This window comes from Notamacropus eugenii, chromosome 5, assembly GCF_028372415.1.
Source record: "Notamacropus eugenii isolate mMacEug1 chromosome 5, mMacEug1.pri_v2, whole genome shotgun sequence".
Lineage (NCBI taxonomy): Eukaryota > Metazoa > Chordata > Mammalia > Diprotodontia > Macropodidae > Notamacropus > Notamacropus eugenii.
In genome coordinates this window covers 371,960,982-371,986,232 of record NC_092876.1, presented here as the reverse complement: position 1 = coordinate 371,986,232, position 25,251 = coordinate 371,960,982, and the positions used below count along the sequence as shown (strand labels likewise).

At 37.6% G+C, this 25,251-nt stretch overlaps 1 protein-coding gene across 1 annotated transcript in view; it reads left to right on the top strand.

The window, feature by feature from the left end:
• The window catches only part of NHS (NHS actin remodeling regulator), a 443,126-nt gene that overhangs the window by 185,144 nt on the left and 232,731 nt on the right, over positions 1-25,251 (top strand). The gene's annotated exons all lie outside the window — the stretch shown is intronic.

The following is a 25,251-nucleotide window of genomic DNA, read 5'->3' as shown; positions in this document are numbered from 1 at the left end:
AGAAGAGAATATGGACAGATCTCTAGATCTCTAGAAAGTCTATCAAATTCCAGTTCAGAACCCTTACAATTACAACAAGCTCTCATAACATTGAACATTCTCCATTCAAAAGACAAAATTGATTTTGATTCTAGTATTTTTGAGAAGCACAGAGGTAGAGTCTCATTTTACTATTAATGATCTGGGCTCAGATCATCCTAAATGATGGGGTTTTTAATTTTATTCTAATTAGTAAAGTCTAGATTTGTGATATAACTGCTAGGGATTGACTAAAATCCAACTACAATGTATTTAAGTCTTTCCCTACCTCCATCCCTCTTATGTCCTTCTATTAATGTGTTAATTGATTTCATTTTGATTGAGGCTTTTTGAATTTGTACATTATTAATGTACCTTTCCTCTGGCTTGGGAGGGGATTTTTCTTCACTCTGCTTCAGGATCACATTGACTTTAAAAACTGAAAGTCTTTTTTTTTTTTTTGTAAATAATATTTTATTTTTCCAATTCTCAACATTCATTTTCATAAGATTTTGAGTTCCAAATTTTTCCTCCCTCCCTCTCTCTTTCCCTCCCATCCTCCTTCCCCAAGATGGCAAGTAATCTGATATAGGTTATAGATGTACAATCATGTAAACATATTTCCACATTACTCAGGTTGTGAAAGAAGAAAGAGAACAAAAGGGAAAAGCTACAAAAAACAAAAAACAAAAAGAGAAAATAATATGCTTTCATCTGCATTCAGACTCCATAGTTCTTTCTGTGGATATGAATAGCATGTTCTGTCATGAGTCTTTTGGGATTGTCTTGGATCATTGTATTGCTGAGAAGATCTAAGTCAATCATAACTGATCACAATGTTTCTGTTGCTGTGTGCAATATTCTTTTGGTTCTGTTCACTTCACTCAGCCTCAGAAAGACTTATGTCTTTCCAGATTTTTCTGAAATCTGCCTGCTAAGCATTTCTTATAGCACACTAGTATTCCATTACATTCATATACCACAACTTGTTTAGCCATTCCCCAATTGATGGGCATTCCCTCAATTTGCAACTCTTTACACCACAAAAAAGAGCTACTACAAATATTTTTGTACATGTGGGTCCTTTTCTCTTTTTAAGATCCCTTTGGAATACAGACCTAGTATTGCTGGATCAAAGAGTATGTACAGTTTAATTGCCCTTTGGGCATAGTTCTAAATTGCACCCTAGAATGGTTGGGTCAGTTCACAACTCCACCAATAATGTATTAGTATCTCAATTTTCCCACCTCTTCTCCAACAATTATCATTTTCCTGTTCTGTCATATTAGCCAATCTGATAGGTATGAGGTGGTACCTCAGAGTGGTTTTAATTTGCATTTCCCCAATCAATAGTGATTTAGAGAATTTTTACATAACTGTAGATAACTTTAATTTCCTTATCTGAAAACTGTCTATTCATACTCTTTGACCATTTATCAATTAGGAAATGATTTGTATTCTTATAAATTTGACTCAGTTCTTTATCTAGTTGAGAAATGAGGCTTTTATCAGAGAGATGCTTGCTTTAAAAATTGTTTCCTAGCTTTCTGCTTTTCATCTAATCTTATTTGCATTGGGTTTTGTTTGTGCAAAACCTTTTTAATTTGACATAATTAAAATTATCCATTTTGCATTTCATAATGTCCTCCTTTGGTGATAAATTCTTCCTTTCTCCATAGATCTGACAGGTAAACAATTCCTTGCTCTTCTGATTTGCTTATTGTATCACCATTTATGTCTAAATCATATAGCCATTTTGACCTTATCATGGTATACAATGTAAGATGTTAAAAGATGCCTACTTTCTGCTATACTATTTTCTAGTTTTGCCAGCAGTTTTTGTCAAATAGTGAGTTCTTATCCCAGAATCTGGAGTCTATCCAGATTAAAACCAGTTTGGGTTTATCACAGAGTAGATTACCATGGTCATTTACTATGGAGTCTTGTGTACTTAATCTGTTCTACTGATCCACCATTCTATTTCTTAACCAGTACCAAATAATTTTGATAATTGCTACTTTATAATATAGTTTTAGATCTGGTGCAGCTAGACTACTTTCCTTTGCATTTTTTGCATTTATTCCCTTGATATTTTTGACCTTTTCTTTTCTCCAGATGAATTTTGTTATTTTTTTCTAGCTCTAAAAAAATAATTTTTGGTAGTCTGATTACTATGTCACTGAATAAGTAAATACATTTAGGTAAAATTGTTATTTTTATTATATTAGCTCAGCCTACCCATGAGCAATTGATATGTTTTCAATTATTTAGATCTAATTTTATTTGTGTGAAAAGTGTTTTTAATACTGTTCATACAGTTACTTGTCTTGGCAAGTAGACTCCCAAATATTTTATATTGTCTATAGTTATTTTAAGTGGAATTTCACTTTAAATTTAAATTTTAAATGAAATTTCTCTTTTTAATCTCTTGCTGCTGAGCTTTGTTGGTAATAAATAGAAATGTTGATGATTTACGTGGGTTTATTTTATGTCCTTCAACTTTGCTAAAGTTATTATTTCAAGTAGCTTTTTAGTTGATTCCATAGGATTCTCTAAGTATATCATCATATCATCTGCAAAGAGTGATACTTTTTTCCCCATTGCTTATTCTAATTCCTTTGATTTCTTTTTCTTCTCTTATTGCTAAAGCTAACATTTCTAGTACAATATTGAATAATGGTAGTGCTAATGGGCATCCTTGTTTCACCTGAAACCTTAGGGAAAATGATCTAGAATTTTCTTTTTCTATTTTGACTCTTCCTCATTTAGGTATCAGCACCATATTTGTATCATAACAGGAATTTGATAGGACTCCTTCACCTATTTTTCCAAATAGTTTATATAGTACTGGAATTAAATGTTCTTTAAGTGTTTGGTAGAATTCACTTTTAAATCTATCTGGCTCTGCAGATTTTTTCTTGGTTCACTGATAACGTGTTCAATTTCTTTTTATAAAATGGGGTTATTTAAGTATTTTATTTCCTCTTCTGTTAGTCTGGGCAATTTGTGTTTTTGTAAATATTCATCCATTTCACTTAAATGGTCAGTTTTAATGGCACATAGTTGGGCAAAATAGTTCCTAATTATTGTTTTGATTTCATCTTCATTGGCGGTAAATTCACCCTTTTCATTTTTGATACTGGTAATTTGTTTTTCTTCTTTCTTTTTTAAAATCATATTAACCAAAGGTTTATCTGTTTTTGAGTTTTTTTCATAAAACCAACTTAGTTTTATTTATTAGTTCAATAGTTTTTGTACTTTCAATTTTATTAATCTCTTCATTGATTTTTCAGAATTTCTAATTTGGTGTTTAATTGGGGATTTTTAATTTCTTCTGTTCTAGCTTTCTTAGTTGCATGCCCAATTCATTGAAATGTTCTTTCTCTGTTTTATTCATGTAACCATTTAGAGAGATAAAATTTCTCCTAAGTACAGCTTTGACTGCATCTCATAAATTTTGGTACGTTATCTCATTATTGTTATTCTCTTTGATGAAATTATTGATTGTTTCTATGATTTGTTGTTTGATTCACTCATTCTTTAGGATTCGATTATTTAGTTTCCAATTAACTTTTTATCTATTTTTCCATAGCTCTTTGGTACATATAATTTTTATTGCATGATGGTCTGAAAATGATGCATTTAATACTTGTGCCTTTCTGCATTATATTGTGAGGTTTTTATGTCCTAATACACGGTCAACTTTTCTGTAGGTGCCATGTACTGATGAGAAAAAGGTATATTTATTTCCATCAGTTTTCTCCAGAGGTCTATCTAACTTTTCTAAAATTCTTTCACCTTATTAACTTCTTTCTTGTTTATTTTGTAGTTAGATTCATCTAATTCTGAGAGGGGGAGGTTGAGGCTATCCACTACCATTTTATAGAAGAGTTCTTCACATTCACATTCACAGTTAGGATTACTACCTAATACTATTTAACCTATTTTCCCTCTGTTTGTAGTTTTTCTTTCTCTCCTTTCAGCCTGTCCCTCTTCACCAGTGTTTTACTTCTGACCACTGACTTCCTCAATGTGGCCTCCCTTCTATGAGTCCTCCCCTATTATTTTCCCCTTCCCCTTCTACTTCCCTGTCAGGTAAAATAAATTTCTTTACCCAACTGAATGTGTATGTTATTCCCTCTTTGAGACAATCTAATGAGAGTATGGTCCAAATAATGCTCACCCCCTTCCTTCTTTTCCTTACTGTAATCAGTACTTTATGCCTCTTCATGTGTTATATTATGCCTCATTCTGCTTCCCCCTTTCCTATTCTTCCAGTATAATCCTTTTTTAACCCTTAATTTTTTTAATTATCACATCAAAGTCATCTTATACTCACATTTGCTGTCTAAGAATATTCCTTCTAACTTCCCTAATAGAGATACAGTTCATAAGAGTTACAAATATTATTTTCCCACATAGGGATGTAAACAGTTTAACCTCATTAAATACCATATTGATTTTTCTTTCCTGTTTACCTTTTTAAGCTTCTCTTGAGTCTTGTATTTGAAGACTGAATTTTCTGTTCAGCTCTGGTATTTTCATCAGGAAAGTTTGACAGTCCCCTATTTCATTGAATGTCCACTTTTTCCCCTAAAAGATTATGCCTAATTTTGCTGGATAATTGATTCTTGGTTATAATCTAAGCTCTTTTGCCTTCCAGAATATCATATTCCAAGCATTCCTATCTTTTAATGTAGAAGCTGCATTAATTCCTGTGTAATCCTGACCATACCTCTGTGATACTTCAGTTGTTTCTTTCTGACTGCTTGTAGTATTTTCTCCTTGACCTGATAGTTCTGGAATTTGGTTACAATATTCCTTGGAATTTTCATTTTAGGATCTCTTTCAGGAGGTGATTGGTAGATTCGTTCAATGACTATTTTACCCTCTGGTTCTAGGATATCAGGGCAATTTTCCTTGATAATTTCTTGAAAGGTTCTGAGCAGCTCTTTTTTTTTTTTTTTTTTTGATCAAAGATAGTCCTATAATTCTTAAATTATCTAATTTGGATCTGTTTTCCAAGTCAGTTATTTTTCTATTTTCTATTTTTTCATTCTTATGATTTTGTTTGATTGATCTTTGATGGCTCATATAGTCATTAGCTTCCACTTGCCCCAATTCTAATTTTTAAGAAATAATTTTCTTCAGTTAGCTTTTGTACATCCTTTTCCATTGGGCCAATTCTATTTTTTTAAATTTATTTTTAGATTTTGTCATTCATTTCCACAAAATTTTGAGTTCCAATTTTTCTCCCCATCTCTCCACTCCCCCCTCCCCATAATACCTTGCATTCTGATTACCCCTTCCCTCAATGTACCCTCCCTTCTCTTACACCCCACCCTTCCCTTATCCCCATCTTCTCTCTTTTCTTATGGGGCAAGATAAATTTCTATACCCCATTACCTGTGTTTGTTATTTCCCAGTTATATGCAATAATAATTCTCAATATTCATTTCTAATACTTTGAATTCCAACTTCTCTCCCTCCCTCCCTCCCCATCCCCACTGAGAAGGCAAGCAATTCAATACAGGCTAAAAGGCTTCCATAATAATCATATTGTGTAATACTAACTATATAGCCCTCTATCCTAGCCTGTTTCCCCCACCTTTTTATTCTCTCATTTGACCTTGTCCCTTTCCAAAAGTGTTTACTTCTAGTTACTCCCTTCTCCCATTTGCCCTCCCTTCTATCCTCCCCCTCACCCCATTTGTTCCTTCCTCCCCTACTTTCTTGTAGTGTAAGATAGATTTTCATACCAAATTTAGTGAGCATGTTATTCCCTCCTGGAACCATATGTGAAGAGAGTAAGCTTTACTTTTCTCCTTCATTGAATAGGATTTTTCTTATCTCTTTTATGAGACATAGCCTGCCCCATTCCATTTCTCCCTTTCTCTTCCCAATATTTTCCTCTTTCACTCCTTAATTTAATTTAATTTTTTTCTGGATGTCATCTCTTCTGATTCAACTCAACCTGTACTCTCTGTCTATATATGTGTGTGTGTGTGTGTGTGTGTGTGTGTGTGTGTGTGTGTAATCCCTCCACCTACCCAAATACTGAGAAAAGTTTCAAAAGTTATAGATATTATCTTTCCATGTAGGAATGTAAACAGTTCAGCTTTAGAAAGGCTTTTATGATTTCTCTTTCCATTTCTCTTTCTGTTTACCTTTTCATGATTCTCTTGATTCTTGTGTTTGAAAGTAAAATTTTCTACTCAGTTCTGGTCTTTTCATCATGAATGCTTGAAAGTCCTCTATATCATTGAATGACCATTTATTCCCTTGAAGTATTATATTCAGTTTTGCTGGGTAGGTGATCTTTGGTTTTAATCTCAGTTCCTTTGGCTTCTGGAACATCCTATTCTAAGCCCTTAGATCTCTTAATGTAGAAGCTGCCATATCCTGTGTTATCCTAATTGTATTTCCACAATACATAAATTGTTTCTTTCTAGCTGCTTGCAGTATTTTCTCCTTGACCTGGGAACTTTGAAATTTGGCCACAGTATTCCTAGGAGTTTCTCTTTTTGGGTCTCTTTCAGGAGGTGATTGGTGGATTCTTTCAATATTTATTTTGCCCTCTGGTTCTAGAATATCAGGGCAGTTTTCCTTGATAATTTCATGGAAGATAATCTCTAGGCTCTTTTTTTGACCATGGCTTTCAGGTAGTCCCATAATTTTTAATTTGTCTCTCCTGGATCTATTTTCCAGGTCAGTTGTTTTTCCTATGAGATGTTTCACATTATTTTCTATTTTTTCAAACTTTTGATTTTGTTTTCCAACTGCTTCATATATCTCATAGTCATTAGCTTCCCTGAACTCGATTTTCTCTTTTAAAGTACTATTTTGTTCAGTGAACTATTGAACCTTCTTTTCCATTTGGCTAATTCTGCTTTTTAAAGCCTCCTTTTCCTCATTGACTTTTTGGACCTCTTTTTCCAATTAAGTTAGCGTATTTTTAAAGGTGTTATTTTCCTCAGCATTTTTTAAATTCTCCTTTAGCAGGCTGCTGACATGCTTTTCAAGCTCTTCTATGGCCTGAGCCCATTTCATATTCATTTTAGGGGTACTGGAGGTAGAGGCCTTGACTTCCTCTGGCAGTATGCCTTGTTCTTCTCTCATCCAAAAGGATGGAAGGAAACACCTGTTCACCAAGAAAGTAATCTTCTATGGTCTTATTTTTTTCCCCTTTTTTGGGCATTTTCCCAACCAGTTACTTGACTTCTGAATCCTTTGTCAAAAGGAGGGTCCTAGTGCTTCTCCTCTCCCCAGTACAAGACTGAGATTCAAATCAGCTGTTCAATTCTGCCAGAGACTTTAAGCTGAGCTTCCTGGACAATGGACCCAGGCTGCTTCTGTGGCCACCGTAGTCTCCCTCCTAGGGTTAGTGCTGGGGGAGCTCCATCCCCATCTCACCCAGCTGGGAAAGCCCTCCCATAGTGACTTTTGGAGCTTTCTTTGTTGCTTGTGGGTTAAGGGATCTGGGGCCCTCTGTGCTGGGAATTCTGCCCCAGAAGTCTGTTCAGATCCTGTTCCTCCTAGTGCCATGTGGCCAGGGCTGGTTTCTGCTCCACTCAGCATCCTGTGAGATAGACCTTTCCTGTCGGCCTTCCAAGTTACCCTTGGCTGGAAACCTCTTTCACTCTGTTGTTCTGTGGCTTCTGCTGCTCTAGAATTTGTTGAGAGTCATTTTTTACAGGTATTTTGTGGGCTGTGGGGGAAGCAAGACACATAGAGTATATGTGTCTTGCTACTCTGCCATCTTGGCTCTGCCTGTGCCAATTCTATTTTTAAAGGAGTTGCTTTCTTCAGTCAATTTTTGTTCTTCCTTTTGCAAGCTATTGTCTCTTTTTTCATAATTTTCTTGCAATACTTTCATTTCCTTCCCAATTTTTCTTCTACCTCTCTTATTTGATTTTTAAAATCCTTTTTGAGCTCTTCAAGAGGTCTTTTTGGGCTTCAGACAAATTCATATATACATTTGAGGCTTCGCATGCAGGCACTTTGACATTGTTGTCCCCTTCTGAGTTTGTGTTTTGATCTTCCTTGGCACCATAATAACTTTCTATGATCAGGGTTCTCTTTTGGTTTTTTGTTCATTTTAAAAAATTGAGCTCTGCTTCTGGGGTACAGGAGGCATATCCCCAAGCTTCTGCACTGGGAATCAGGGCCCTGATGACTCGCTTTTTGTGCCAGGGTAGCCCAGCCTAGTCATGTCTGTTTTGCTCTGGGTTCTGGTGCTGGCTATTTGCCTCATGCTTTTTAGGTTTGGAGGTCTCACAGCTGGCCTATTGTGCCACTGTCCTGCTGAGCCAGGACTGTGGGACCTCAGTCACTGATCTGTGCTGTAGCTAAGAACCTCCCACTGGCTTGTTCAGGCACCACTTGCGTTGGGCTCTGCTCCCCTTGTACCCAAGTGAGACAGACCTTTCCTAGAGTCCTTCTTAGTTATCTTGGACTGGAAAATTGTTTCACTCTATCTTTTTGTGGATTCTATTATTCTAGAATTCTTTTAGAGGCTTGATTTACCATGGTTTCCAAGGGAAACTGGAGAGGTCAGGAAACTTCCTGGTTTCTCTCCACCATCTTGGCCCCTCCCTGAACTGAAAGTCTTTCACTAGGATGACTACAAACTCAAGGTCACTTACTCATATTAAATGAACTAATAACTTGAGAGAAATTTGTTGGACACTTGATAGTTTTAGCAAATAAAGCAGATGATTTCTGAATTCTATTTTCCCACTCCCCCTGCTCATTCAGGGTTGTTTTTTTAAACAACCCTGTTGTTTTTAGGCCCTTTAACTATTGGGACTGACTAGTTTCTAGTTAAAGCTGAGCTTTAAACTCAAAAACAAATTCACTTGGAAGGAGTCATTACATTGCTTAACTTTATAGAGGAGGCAATGAATTGGCTTTCAATTGGTTTTCTTCCTAACTCATTTCTCACTAACTAGCTATGGGACTGTAGGCAAGTTACTTAACTAAACTGACCTCTAAGGTTCCTTCAGCATTCATTTCTCCTTATATGTACCTGCAGTTCCAGTTGAGCAAACCTGATTCCCATCACATACTTTCATGCCTTCCTTCTCTAGAATGTTCTTACCCCCTAATATTTTTTCTTACAACCTTCATCTCCTTTAAAACTCAGCTTAAAATTCACCTAGACAAGAAAACCTTCCCTTTCTTAAGCTTATCTAATAATAACTCCTTATTTTCTCATGTCCCTTCAGACTTACGTGACCAATTTACACTTGCACTTGTCTAATATCTGCCTTTGCCAATATTTCTTACAATGTACTCATTTTTGGACCAGTGACCATTTCCCATATTTCCTTTCCTAGATCCAGTTACTTCCTTGTGTTCTCAAGTTGATATCACATTTTCAGGTATCCCTTTCTTCTCTCTAGTGGAGTGATTTTCCAGAATCCAAGTTCACAACATGGAAAAAAAAAAAGAAGCATTGTATAAATAACAATAATTACAAACAGCCCCATCCCTCCACTACCCCCAGAAAGGACAGCCTCTTAGTAGCACAGTTCCTCAGGCTTCCATGTTGAATTACACTCTGAACATAATACAGAGGTCTATCTCAAATAATGTTGCCGCTGGCCAATGTAAGTTTACAACAATGGGGTTAATACATTATTACCAGCTCCCACCTTAACTTTCCTGAACCCAGAGCCATGTGGCTTCATTCTTCAGCCCATCACACAGTGTTCTTTAATAAATATTTGATGAATGAAAAAAATGAGTTTTTCTCTTAACCTCAAACTTCTGAGTATGAAAGTCTATTAACTTTCTTGGGCTGGTGTCCATTGATTCTCAAGGAGCTCACAGATCTTAGTAGTAATTGCTGACTTATTGCTCTTTTAAAATGGTAAATTGATGTTTAACATAGTTCCCTTCTTTCTCCATATAAGAGGGTTTACTCATTCATTAATTAGTCTTTCTCTGCAGCGCAAATTTTTAGGCTGAGTTTTTAAGCTTTGGATTTTTCTTAAATGATTGGATTTAGAAGCAAATTTATACTGAAAACAGCCTTTTCTTATAGAATGAGATGATTTAGAACTAGAAAGGACCTTAGAGAACATCTAGTCGAACTCCCCATTTTACAGAAAAGTAAACTGATCCCCATAAAACTCTAGCAATTTGCCCAAGGTCACACAGGTAAATGAGTGACATAACAAGGATTAGAACTCACGTGTTCTGACTCTAAATGCAGTGTGCTTTCACCTCTGCCATTTTGATGGATTCATTCACAGAAGTGTGTTTAGTATATTATCTCAAATTTAGAATAATTGTGCTCTTTTTATCATTCTCTACATGACATTTCAACTACAACATAAAGAGAGGAAAGATGAAGTTGTGGGCCAAAAATGAGGGTTTTTTTGGGGGGTCAAGAACCTTTGTTGTGCACAATTAATGACTTAGGAATATCCTTCTTGTATATTGAAGTCTAGTCTCTATCCATCTTACTTCTCTGCAACTTTTTTTTAACTTTTTTTCTGCTTCCTCCTTCTAGAGACTCCATCCTGGTTCTCTTTCTACCTCTTTGACCAATCCTTTGTAGGATCATGAGCCATACTCCAGGGCTCTATTCAAGACCTTTTTTTATTTTCTATTTGTTCTCATCAGTTCACATGGATTCAAATGTCACTTCTATTGAAATGGCTCTCAGATCTAAATATTCAGTCCAAATCTTTCCTCTGAACTCTAGTTGTACACCTCAAACTCGCTGCTGAATATGTTCACTGTTTTTTACTGAGTGTTCCTACTCTACCTCATTCATTGCTAATAATTCAAAATCTCACCATTTCATAATCTCCACCTGATGTTCTCCAAGCATCTCATACCCAACATGTCCAAAATAACTCGTTATCTTGACCATCCTCCTTTCTTCACTCTTTCTGTTGGAGCCATCACCATTCCTATACTCGAATACCCAGGTTTGCTACTCTGCTTGGCTTGTTCCCTCTGAACCATCCTTTTCCTATATCTAATCAATTCCAAATTTTGTCAGTTCTATCTCCTCCTCATCTTTTGAATTCATGTCCTTCCCTCTTCTCATGTAGATACATCTTAGTTCATCTATCATCACCTCTGAACTGGACTATTATAATAATTTCCTAGTTGATCTTTCTATAATCTCTTCTCTCTCGAAATGATTATACAGTGCAAAATTGGTCCCACTGCCTTTAGAAGAAGATTTACAAAGTCTTCTGTTTGGTATATGAAGTCCTTTACAATCTGTCTCAATCTATTATTTCCAGGCTGATTTCCTATTACTTCCTCATGTGTACTCTACACTTCAACCAAGATAATACATGTTATTTTTCCTTTCTTTTTCAAATGAGATAATAATTGTAAAGTGCTTACCACAATGCCTGGCACACAGTAGGCACTTTGTTACTTAATAAATGTTTATTTTCTTCTTTGTTCCCTCACTTCCTCCTACCCTTCTTTCCTCTCTCTCCCTCCATCCTCCCCCTCCCCCTCTCCTCTCCTTCTTTCCTTCCTAAAACATTGCGTCTCTTGGTATTATCCCTCATACTTATAATGTTCTTTTTGTTCATCTCCTCCCACTGGAAATTTTCATCTCCCTTGAAGATACAGGTGAAGTATAGCATCCTTCAAGAGGTCTTTTATGATATCTCCAGTTGTTAGTAGCCACCTTCAATCACTTTGCATTTATTTTGCATATAGATCTGTAATGATCTATCTGTGAACATGTGGTATCCACCTAATAGAAGTCCTTTGATGGCAATGTCCCATTTCTGTATTTGCATCCCTGATGTCTAGCCCAGGGGGATGATATTTAGTAGGCACTTGATCAAAGTTTATTGATTCATCAGTTGAGCCTTTTGTGATGCTTTCACAGGAGTTAGATCATCCCCTTTTTGTTTCTTGAAGAGACTGATAAAAAAGCAATAACCCATACTTACCTTGTCTTCTTTCCAACAAACAACAGAAATGAATTCCATTGCCTCAAGATATTCCTTAGGGTGTGAAATGCTTGACACCATTTCCTTGAGAAGATCTTTTTAATTGCAAGAGATAAGTTGAGAGATCAGTCCTTCTTTGAGCTCTCTTTTTCAGAGAAGAAACAGAGGCTAGGGAGATTCCCATTTTTATTTTCCCCAAATTATCTCCAGGTGATCAGGCTATGGTGATAGGTTGAAATATGAGTCATAAAAATTTTCTTATTGAAATAGCCCTGCATGTTTGCCAGGTATGGGGAAAATCAAAGCCTTCTTGTCATGTCTAAGCAAGGCCCAAACAAATAAAGGCTAAAAGGCTGGCCAAAAAGGCGGAAGGGGGGAAATGAGGGGAAGAGAGGAGGGCGGAGAGATGTGAAACTTGGACGTACTCCTTTGCAGCCAAACACAAGACTTAGAACTTGAAGGTGAACTGTTGTGGGTTTCGGTGTTTTGTTTTAAGTTTTGGCACTTGTTGGTACCTAGGAATTAGTGCTTTGTGGGGAGCACTTTTCTGTGATAGGATAGCTCCCTTTAAATTGGATACCCTGCATAATAAGGTATGAAAGTCAGTGATTACAGGTTTGAACTTGGGCAGAACTGCCTCTGGATGAAGACAGGCCTATATTTGGGTTGGAAGGTAGAGGTAAGAGGTAAGCAAAGTTAGAAGTAAATAATCAGACTCTAAGAAATCCACCCTGTAAATGTACTTTATTGTTTCTCTCTGAATAACTTGACAGGGCACTGCCACGAATATGGTCATGCCAAGGCAATTGGGTGAACTTTCTTTTAAAAAAATGAAATGAAATACAAATATACTGAAGTTAATTTTTGCAGACTATCAAAGCTCAGTGCTGAAACAACTAACAACAAGAAACAATCATCATGCTCTGCCTATGTGACTTAGTACAGACATTGTTGAAGCACCTCATGGATGTGAAAGCCTCTACCCATTTATTACGTTGTGGTGATGAAGTGGGAGTGAGGCCTGCTTCATTTTAGAGGGTTGAGGAGAGGTCAGCAAAGTTGAATGTTTTAAAAGAGGAAGGCGTGGTAATGCCTAGACTTAGCTTCCTTTTCTTGCCAAGCTGATGTCAAAAGGCTTTACCCAGAGATGGGGGCTTTTGTTTGGGGGGATTTGATTGATTTATAGGAGACAATGGTGTGTTGGGTGCTGGGGAGGGGAAGAGGGGGGAAACAGAGCATTGGGACCCAGGAGCACACGACTGCTGAATCAGGGCTGTTGCTGAGCAGATGGAGGGATCAGGGAGAGAAACAAAGCTTTAAGCTGTTCCCAGCACATCTATTGAAAAGGATAACGGATGGAGTCAGCGTCAGTCAGGCTGGTGGGAGGACTTCCTGAAAGCATAGCTGGGGAGATATCCGCTAGTCCACTGATTGAAGCTGCAGAATTAGCAAGGCTTATAAGGACTTTACTGTCCTTGGAGAACCAATGAAATGTTCATTTAAAAGAGATGGGGGAAGGAAGAAGAGTCAGGGTCACCACACTTGCCCTTGAGCCCAAGGTTCAATAGGGTCATGCTACACATTGACCTACAGGTTTGAGACTTGCACTGACCTCTCTTTGGGCCCCATTTTTCTCTGCGATAGACTGAGAGGTGAGATAGTCCACTTCAATGCTTCTTTTCATTTAGGAAAGGTTAAATATTACAGTGGATATGGTATTGTATTTAGGGTTAGGAAGACCCTTTATTTCAAATTCAGCCCTAGGCATTTACTAACACTACACTGTCTTTCTCTATCTGTGAGCTATCATCTCTATGAGGTGGAAGCTATGAATTCAGGTCCCAGAATGTCAGAATAGGGAATCTGGAACAGCACAGACAAACCTTACATATTCTATTCAAAGCTCTGCCCCTAAGAGTGGCCCTGTCCACCTTTCCAGTTGGCTATAATTGGCTGGTCAAGTTTGAAGTGACACCTAGCCTCCATTGTACTATGTCCTGGACATGTTAGAATGGAGGTGACTTAAAGCAATCTCCAGGATTACATGGACAGTAGGTGGCATCACAGAGGGCATATCACCATCCACACATGGCACCTCTTATAAGAAACTTTTCTTGGTATCCCTAGTTGTTAGTATTTTCTGTCTCTTCAAATTGGGCAGCTAGATGACTTGGTGGATAGAGCACTAAGGTCTGAAGTCAGGAATCCAATTGCAGACACAAGCTGTGTGATCCAGGGCAAGTCATTTAATTTAACCCTTTTTGCCTCCATTTCCTCTTTTGCAAAATGAGCTGGAGAAGGAAGTAGCATTCTAGTATCTTTGCCAGGAAAACCCAGAGTCAGACACAATTACAGCAATTGTACTCTGTTTACTTAACTATTTACATGTGAATATCCCCAGTGCCCCCTGTAAAATATAAGCTACTTGAGGGCAGGATCCGTTTTTTAATTTTGTCTTTGTATTCCCAGTGCCTAGTACATAGTAGGCACTTAATAAATTACTACTGCTTTGAATTGATCGATGTAATACACTCTCAAAGAATACAAAGAATTCTCTTTAAGCATTTGTAAAGTATATTGTACTTGTTTTACTTGGTCCAGGAAACAGAATTAGCATCAGTGAGTAGAAAGTAGAGAAAGAAAGATTTCAAAGTATTTTCTAACAATTAGAGTTACCACAAAATGGAATGGATTACTTCTAAAATTAATAGGTATTCATTCACTAGAGGTTTTTTTAAAAATAGAGTTTTATTGTTACTTTTGTTTTTACATTGCATGAATTTCCTTCCTATATCCTTTCTCTTCTATTCCAGAGACCCAAACTTTAATAACAAATAATTTTTTGATTATTACCTTTAATTATTTAATTATTTCCTTTTAAAGATAAAAGGGAAAGAGAAATGAAAAGAAAAAATTAAGTAAAATTGATCAATACATTCAATAAATTGGTATTGTAGGCAATGGTTTATATTCACGGACATTCTACCCCCACTACCTTATGGATGACCATTTGTTAGGGATGCTTTCAAGAGGATTTTGCTTTTGTTTTGGATAAGATTTAATGATTCCTGAGGACCTTTTTTATATCTGTGATTGTTTATATTCTATGAAATGTAAAGGCAGTTTCCTGTCTTTAAGAAGTTCAAAGCTTGGTTGCAAAGATATGTAATATATGTGTATATAACGAGAAGATATCATTAAATGGTATTATATGGTAAATTTTATAAGATCACAGGTCCAGAGCTGCAAGGAGACCCCAGGGGCCATCTAGTCCAACTCTCTTATTTGAGAGATGAGAAATTTTAACCCCTGGGGCTAAAATGACTTGCCCAGAATCACACAGGTAGTAACCATCCAAAATAGGATATGAATTCAGGTCCTTCTGACCACAATTCAAGGGGAAAGGAAATTGCTGTAACACTGGCTATTCCTAGGGAGTCTCTCATCTAAAGTACTAATCAGGCTACCTTGATTAGCTTCAAAGATCATTCACATGAGACTGGTACTGATATATATATATATGTAAATGTTTTAGAAATTCAGACAAGACATAAATCAATAAAGGCAAAATGGAGAAGGTAAAAATAAATAAGATGGGCATTGCCTTGAGGTCTTTTTATAGAGGGAGCAAGTCCACATTAGAAAAGGATGATGCTTGATATAAAGGATAAAGTCCTTTGGGGAATTTAGAATTGACTTCTGTTATGTATAATGAATATCTTTTCATCATTTCACACCAATGTTTAAGAATGATCTGCTCCTGGGAACTGAGAGAAAAGGAAAGTGACTAGACCAGTGTGATGCAATGGAAAGATTGCTAGACTTGCACCTTCTGTCATTTATTACTTGTATAAACTTGGCAAATCACTTAACCTCTGAGGGACGCAGCTTCCTCATCTGTAAAATAGATGGATTGAACTAGATGACCTAAGGTGCTTTCCAGTTTCCAAGACTGATGATCTGATGACTTAATTATCCTAAGATATGAAGGTAAGTTGAGCAGCTAGGTATCACATCGGATAGAGTGTCAGGCCTGGAGTCAGGAGGATAATTCTTCCTTAATTCAAATCTAGCCTCAGACACTAGCTTTGTGACCCTCAGCAAGTCACTTAACCCTATTTGCCTCAATTTTCTCATCTGGAAAATGAACTAGAGAGGGAAATGGTGAGCCACTCCAGTATCTCTTCCAAGAAAACCCCAAATGGAGTCACAAAGAGTCAGACATAACTAACTAACAACAACATGAAGACAAATTACAGGGAGTAGGGGTGGGAGTGGGTTGAGGGGAGTGACCACATGTGATAAACTCTTGTTTCTAGTAATAGATGAATTACTACTGACTCGTTGAATGATCTTAGGAAATGAATTTCTCTTCTCTGAAAGGGTTTCCTTCCTGAGAAGGAAACATAGGAGAGATAATATTGGCCCTTACTAGCAAGATGTGGTGGGAACAACACCCCGAAGGAAGACCCTTGGCCACCAAACGCTTGGTTTTGGTTTGTTGATTAGGGAACTTGGGAAGCTTTCTGAGAGAAAGTGACACTCTGCGGTGGATATATTCACCATAGGAGGAGGCTCAGTCTCTTTCTGTCTGAGCTAATTAAAACTTTTATCTTCTACTTCTGTTGTAGGGACAGTGAGTCTTTTGAGACACACTTTACAGAGTACTGCATACATAATAGATACCCAATAAATGCTACTTATTCTCATTATGATTTTTCAGTTTATAGGTGAACATTCTGCATGCCAATAGCTTTCCTAGGTATGGTTACAGAGCAGGGAGTGGGGTGCAGATTTATCATCTAGTGACTTACAATTTCAATTTCACTGGGAAAGGATGAGAATCCTATAAGCTGTCAGAGGCCTGAAAAACTTTCCAGGGAGTGAGGTAAAAAGAGGTTTTCCTTCTTCATAACTCAATCAGTCAGTTTCTATTGGTTACCTGCTGTTCATTAATGAGTTGGACCCCCAGGCCACATCTTAATGCTGGCATTAGGACAAGGGTTGATCTCCACAGTGGCCCGCAGCCAACACTGTCTAACGAGGCATGCTGGCTCCCTTTGAGGAAGCCTGCAGAGATCTTGCCAGCATTCAATGTACTTGCAAACCCACTGTGACGTTGCATGAGGCCGTTTGTACATTTCTGCCACTTGCCTGAACTGCTGCGACAAAGAAGCCTATTGGGAGGTTTGGAGTTGCTGCCCATCCTTTTCTCGCCTAGCCAAGGCTGTGCCAGCAGAAACAGAAAGTCTGCCAAGGTTTTACCATTCACGTAACAGACTTGTTTAACTTCAGTAATATTCTGCAGCTGCTTGGAGCCTCCTAAGATCCTTGGTGTTAAAACTAGAGGAAAACTATTATGCCTTGGTCATTATCTTACCTCATTCTTTCTCTAAGGGTTAGGGGGAAAAAATGGATTTATGGCTTACAGGATTCTAAGAAATGTCAAGTAAAGAATTCATACCACAGCATGTCATGTGCAAAGGCACCTCTTGGGATAGACAGATATGTCTCTGACTTACAATTTCCGTTATTTTTGTTGTAATCCAATATTTTTTACCCTATTCTCTACAGTTCTCTATTGGTTCAAGTCCAAGTTCAAATTTGTCCCCTAGAAACCTGTTTTATAGGTATTCTTCTTTTTACAGCTATACAAAGAAACACACCTAAATAAACACAGACTAGAGTTTTAAAAGACAGAAGAAGAGGCATTGGAGCCTCCACTGAGTCTCATTGTTTGATGAGGACAAGCTAGCCAGAGTGTGAAAAAAATAATGTTGAGAAAAATGACCCCATTTAACTATGCTTCAGTTAGTTATAAAGGAGTATACGTCTACAAAGATATCAGGACATAAAGTAGCTATGTATGCCTTCAGGGAGGGGGGGAGGGGAAGCCTTTTAATGAGAGTATGCAGGTTAAGTTCCGTTTGGGGCATTGATTTTACGATGGCTGGGTCATTTGCAACTCAACCACAGAGGCTAGGAAAGTGTAGAGTAGTAGGATACAATGGGGAAAAGTCCCCACCCATTACAAATACATTTCTTCGTGTAATGTATGCTAAGAGGCAGACTAAAGGCCTATTTATGCAACTTGTATCATTCTCAAACTCCTACTCAGTTTGGACTCAGTGATGCCAGATGAAAGCTCATCATTTTCCTAAGCATTTTTGAGACAGTGAAGCAGGTGAACATCATTCCTAGAAGGATTGAAAGAGGTGAGTAATGCTCAGGAGTTGTGGGTGGATCACACTGTTCATTCTCTGCTGAAAATGCCTCGAAATCAAAAGCATACTCCAGAGATGCACATACACATTCTCTCCCAAAGGTAGCGGGGCTGAGGTTGATAGACTGGAAGACATAGCTTGATTAGCAGTCAAGAGTTATTGTCTGGTGATCTCTCAAAGGGTTTGTAGATAGTGTCAATCAACAAGCATTTATTAATCACTTATTGTGTGCCAAGAACGGTGCCAAGCACTGGGAATACAAAGAAAGTCATAATAATAACAGTAGAAGGTGGTGCACTAAAGGTGCTAGCTTTGTTCATCTCTCTCTACTGGGAAGTTAAAGTAAGATACCAAGATGTCAAGAGGAGATCCTGGATGCAGCTCAACTTTCTGTCACTTTTCTCTTAATACAATCCAGAATATTAATACTTTTGTCAGATCTCTGGGTTGTTTTTTATTGAGGGGAAAGGGAGCAAGGAGGGAAAGAAGGGAAGGAGGAGATCCAAGAAATTCACTGTCCCAGAAATGCTCTGATTCTAGGAGTAGCCATATCTAGGTCTCCATGAAGCCAGCGATGCCTGTGTCCTTTTTCCATATTCCCTGTCCTTGATTTTTATTGAATTGTCTGCATTTTTTAACTGGCCTCTCAGAGCCACTGGCTGCCCAATACATCAAACTTTTAATTTTCTAACAAATTGGGAAAGAGTGAGTGGATATTTCTGCTATGATTTGCTTCAGGGAAAAGGCTATAACTAATTTCTTTAATGTGGCAAGAAAGGGTCTTTTCCCCATATTTTATCGGTTTTGTTATACTAACCCTTTAATTCTTCATCTGTTTGGTTGCACTAGATGTCCTATCATGTCTCTCTTCCAGGTCTAAAACCGTGAGCTAATGATGTCCGATTTCTTGAAAAATATTTTTTTAAGAGACACCAACTCAATAGCCCATCTTTTTAATACTAACATTTTACATATATTGCTCTATGGCATTGAGAAGTATTGCTTCTGAAGAAAGCTATTATTATTACTACTACAAATAACAGTAATAATGATATTTATGATAATATTAATAGAGTAGATTTTCTTGGTATGTAATAAGGATGACCATCACATGTAGAATAAATGAGATGGGCATGGTGAAGATGAGCAAGTCATAACATGTAACCAGTTAAGAACCCCAGAGATGTACAGGAGTTAAGGAAATCATCAAGAAATTATCATTCAGGAGAGATGATGGCTAGAATAAGGGATGACAAGTGGGAAGCTAAAGTGCTCCACTGGTTTCCACTCAATTTTTGGAAAAAAGCAAAGAAGGCCTATAAGTTTGTTGGTGGACCCTCTGGGTGAATTTTCAGGGCAATATAGACAGGAGTCACATAGAATGAATAGACGTGAAAGCATTGTGATATTCATCATTGGAGAGAATCTTGAATCAATGAGACCATAGACACATTTGGATATTGACCCAATGACTTCCAAACCTCAAAGACTGAAGGACACTTGCAACATACCTTGCAAATGGAAAATTCTATTAGCGTAAATGGCATTATTACATGCTAAGATTGCATTTGGGGGAAATTCATCATTTGTCTGTCTATAGAGTCAAAATACCTGAGTTTGGAGTCCTAGCTCTTCTACTTTGCTAAGCAGTATAACTGTAGGCAAGTCACTTAAATTTCCTAAGCTTCCAATTTCTCAATTAGAGTCTCTCTATGTTCCAAGCACTTTTTACTTGTGTAAATGTAACAAATCATTTAACCACTTGCACTCTCTGATCCTCATTTTTCTTCTCTGTATATGTCGTTAAGTCATTTCAGTCGTGTCCAACTGCCAGCCGGCACATATATGTAAGTCCTTTGTTGTAGTTGCTTGGTTATTTCAGTCATGCCCAACTCTTTGTGGCCCCATTTGGGGTTTTCTTGCCAAAGATATTGGAGTGGTTTGCCAATTCCTTCTCCAGATCATTCTGCAGATGAGGAACTGAGGCAAACAGGATTAAGTGACTTGCCCAGGTTCACATAGCTAGTGAGTGTCTGAGACCAGATTTGAACTCAGGAAGATGAGTCGTCCTGACTCCAGGCCTGCTTCTCTGTGCACTGTGCCATCTAGCTACTCCTCCTCTGTATAATGAGGATTGTTGTTGTTGTTAACACTCACTGGATTGCTGTTAAATTAGATAATTTACATAAATTGTGCCACAAACTTTAAAGTCCTAAATAATGCTTGGATGATGATGAAAATAATCATGATAATGGCTGTGATAATGTGCCTCTCTCCTTTTTAACATGGTGTAGTTCATGTGTGCCCTGAAGTGTTCAGTTCAGATCCTTCAGTTACCGAGAATTCAAGGGAAGAACCCCCTTTGTTTCCATTGAATGCCTGTACTATGCATTGTACAGAGACAACTCTAAATTGTGCTATGCATATAACTTGCTCTACCATGTGTTACTATGAGAAAAGTAGGACATTCCGAGGCTTTATTTTTAATCCAGGGTTAAACTCGTTCGTGACAGGGGTCAGTTATTTCCGTGACTCTACTGGTTTTGAATAAATATTTAGTGGGATAATGACTGCTCCAAGAGCAGAGATTTTATCCAGTTTTCCCAAAATCTTACCTTATTTAGGCCTGTACAGTAGGTCTGTGCATTTATTTAAAGGGTCTTTACTTGTCAGTGGAAGTATAGTGTTAATTCCATTTTTTAGAGCTTCTAGTCCCCTGCTCTTTGCTGTCTTATTCCTGTTTATGTTTAGTGGTAATTCCCAACTTGAGTGGCAGCACCTGACCTAACACTCAATGGATAATAGTCAACCTTGCCCAGTGGTAAGTGAGTGTGAGGAAACTGAAAGCTTTTTCATGTTTTTTAGGAAGAAAATGGAGGGAGGGAGCAGGAGAACAGAAGCCACTGCCATCGCTCATTTCTGAAAGGGGCAGTAGCATTCATTCCAATAAAGGAAACACTGGATAACCTGCTCATAGATGAGGTAGCATCTGATATCATCACCAGGCAAAACAGATTAATAAGAGAGGGAAACTGAAAGACAGAACTAATAAAGCCTACATGGATTCCCTATAAAGCAAGGCAAAAGTCCATTTAAATTGTACTATTTGGAAAGAGATCTTATGGAGTGATAATACCATTTTACCTGTCCACTTGGGTATTGGCTTAAAAAGGCCATTGGCCCAAAAGGATTTGGAAAGAACGTGGAGTTTGTTAGAACCAGTGATGGGGGAAGCCAAGTGCAAAATTTTCATTTAAGAGAAGAATTTGTTGAGTTTTATTTTGTTTTTTAAAAACCTGAAAATAAGGGTAGGATACCAGGTTGAGTAGGTCTTTTTCTTGTCTCAGAATACAAGAGCCTGGTCAAGATATATTCAATAGCTTTTCTAGTAATTGTCAGGGAGAGCTAGCATTGCAAAGAATGGCTCAGTCATTCCACTGAGACACACAACCTAACTATAAGGTTGAAAGCATCTGATCTCCATGAGTGAGAAAAAACAGACTGAATAGACTTGACCTTCACAGGGTATTTCCCTGCAAAAATCAGTTTTAGCTTATTCCCTATTGCACATTTTTTTCTTTCCCCTTTTCATGGTTTAAAGCTATCTTTGACTTGTCATGCATTACTCATGGAGTGCTATACTCTGGGGAGAAAAAAGTTCCAATTTTGGGTGACTGTCAAGCTCTCAGGTAAGTATGGAATAAAGATGAGGAATTTCTGAGTAGGGTGAATATTGAACTATTGGGTTTCACAGTTTGTCATTAAAGAGTAGTGAAAATTTAAAATATGTATGTATATATGTACACATACACATATGTACATATCACCACTCATCAGATCAGCATATCATCTATGTGAGTATTGTCTCCTCCAATGAAGATATGAATCCCTTGATTCTTTAATAGGTGGGTCTCCATGAATTGCAATTCCTTAAAAAGAATTTTTTCCCCTGATGGGAACTTCATTTTCAGCCTCTCTACATTTGGATAAGCTAATCAATGGATGGCAGTATATTAACCATCAATAAGCCCCTACTTGCAGCCTTTTCCACCTGGTAAGAATAGGCAGAGCTCACATTATATTTACTATGGCCTTCAAGAATTCAGGGTCACATCTAGCCATGATGTGATATTGAAGTAGGTAATAATTGTGCAACATAAACCTCCCCCCAAGAAGTCCCTGGGGCAGAGAAGTTGAGAGGAACAGGGAAAGCTGGAAAACATGTAGGTATTTGCAATGAAATGTAAATGGTGTGGTTTTGAAATATTGAGAGTAGAATGAGGTTACAGAAGTAGGGCTTGGCTCTTGTAATTTTTGTGTTGCTACACCCTTTTTGTTAATACCCACGTAGGCCCTGAAATAGAAGCAAGGAAATAAATGAATTTTACTCTCCATCTTGGCCAAGTTCCTCTCTCTTGGTTACTATTTTAGGGTAGTGTGAATAGAGGGATAGGTAAAGAATAAAAGAAGATGAAACTGTAAAAGGAGTATTCTGATAGGATTTTTGACACCTCAGAAATGGAAGGGGGCAAAAGAATTTAAGCTGATAAATATAGAATCAACAATTAGTGAGATCTGTGAGATATGGAGTTTAACCTTTCAGGGCCTACAGACTATAATTTGCTGAGGATGTGCTGGATCTGTAGTGGCAGAGGGAATTTCCTTACTACGAGTTCTCTATCTTAATGAAAATACTAGTTTGGTCCAAATATAGGCATAAGTTGTCAAAAAAAAAAAGGCACTTGTTTTGCTGTTCATCCATCATTCTCCAAGAGGACCAAATGAATTGGATTTAAGTGAGGCAGAACTGAACAAAGTCATCAGCTTCACTCTCTCCTCTGGAGTCATCAAAGTCCAGTGGCAAAAGAAAAGTCAAAACAACTGGTGATGGCCCAGGATGCAATGGCTGCTTAGATTATTGTTGAATGAATCAAGATAAAATTGTTGAATATGTATCCTTCCCCTACAACTCAAGCACAATTTCCCATTGCCTGCTGTGGGTTTCTAAGTTGCAGCCTTTATTGATGATGAACCAGCATATAGATCTTTTGCAGAAGGATTCTGGAATGGGAACCTTCCTAATTTGTAATATCAGATGATGTTAGGAATGCCATTCTCTAGGATAGGGGTTTCAGTGAACTCATTTGAATCATGGGATTTTTATCTTTTTCCAGAATAAGAACAAGTTGGGGTCCCTTCATTCTAGTGGGGAGTAAGGAAAAAAAGAGAATTGAGAAAAGAAGGAAAAAGTCTTGAGCTGCTCATTCAGGTGGTTCTGGATTACCATTACTGGATTTAATAGTATAGTAATAGCAAATTAAGACAGTGATAACATGGCAGATAAACTCTTTCCTCATTTCTACACACACACGCACACACACACACACACACACACACACACAAACAAAATTCTTTATGTTCCTTTCTCTTCTCTACCAAAAATATAAAATTGAAAATCCCAAATCCCACACAGGAAGTACTTCTCACAAGTAGTATTCGTGACTGTTATTTTTCTGTCCTATCAGCCAAGAACAACAGGAATTGGCCACGGTAATCCTAAAGCATTTTGGATTTATTAGTAACAAAACTTTTCCTGACCTCGAGTCTCTTCCTCTTTGATTCCCGCCTCTCCTGTGCCTTACCCTCTTTTCTGATGCCCTGGTCAGTCTTTTGGCAGTACTGAAACCTCTGACCAGTGTGAAAATTCTTCAAACAGTTCAGTTAGATTTGGGGTAAGGGGGGTGTAATACAAAAGAAAAATTATTTAGTAGTATAATCTTTCCTAGGTATGGTATGGCTCTGAGTGTGAGCTCCCTCCCTACACATTCTTGGCTACCAGAAGCACGTTTTCGATTTCAAGGCATAGTCCTATACCCATTTAGATCAACAGTTTATCAATTGCTGTATAAGACAATCCACATTGCTTTCATGGACAGAAAGCATCTATTATCAATAAGGGCATGGTATCTATGCTGCTGAGAGCAGTCTGGTGGTTACAAAGTCAGTGGTGACTTTGCCAGCGAATTAGGCATCTGCCAGCTGAATATTGCTGCCTGGTACCGTGAAATATCACTCCATGTGGTCAGATCCAGTTTCTTGTGTGACTCAGGTATAGAGATGAGATGGGAGGCTGTCACCCAAGATTCAGTATTACCACTCCAGACACTTTAGTTTGAAACCCTGGCTTTGTTATTCTTCACCATTGACTTATCACTGGTGGCCAAAATCAAGTGCAAATCATGTCGTCATTTCTCTGATGTCATGGTCTTCTTCGAAAACGAAAGACAAACATAGACAGACGGACAGACTGGTGGCACTATGACGAATGGTGGTGTCTTCTTTCTCAGGGAATTCCACAGACTTCCTAAGAGACCAATATCCTCACATTAATGAGGTCTCCCTCCTCATCTCAGTGTACTGACTTCCTTTAAGTCTCTACTTCTTTCCCAGTCCCTCTTAATTCTAGCACCTACCCTCTCTTAATTATTTCCTAAATGTAACTTGTTGGTATATTCTTGTTTTCTTGTGGTCTATCCCATTGGACTATGAGCTTCTTGAAGGTAGGGACTGTCTTTTGCCTCTTTTTTTATCCCTAGTGATTTGCACATAGTAGGTGCTTAATAAATGTTTATTTACTGATTCTCTCCATAACCTCTACCATTAGACCGTAAGGCCCCTGAGAACAGGCCTGGGATCTATATCATAGCTGTCTTTATACCCTCAACACTTAGCACAATGCCTTGCATATGGAAGGGTCTTCCTCATTTTTTAATTGATGTTGCAAAAAAAAAAAAAAATTCTATCTCTTAGAATCCCTAGCTTCCCTTTAATGATAAGCTTAAATACACTTCCTCCATGAGATCTTTTCTGATCCCTCCAAGCCATTAGTCCCCTCTCATCTTCTTGAAATTACTTTTTATTTACTTTACATATGTATATATATGTATATATATATTTCATTTTCAGTATTAAGATAAAAAATGTTTTTTCTCCATATAGAATGTAAACTTCCTTGAAGGCAACGGCTATTTCATTTTTCTCTTTGTAGCCCAAGGCCTATAGTGTGCCCA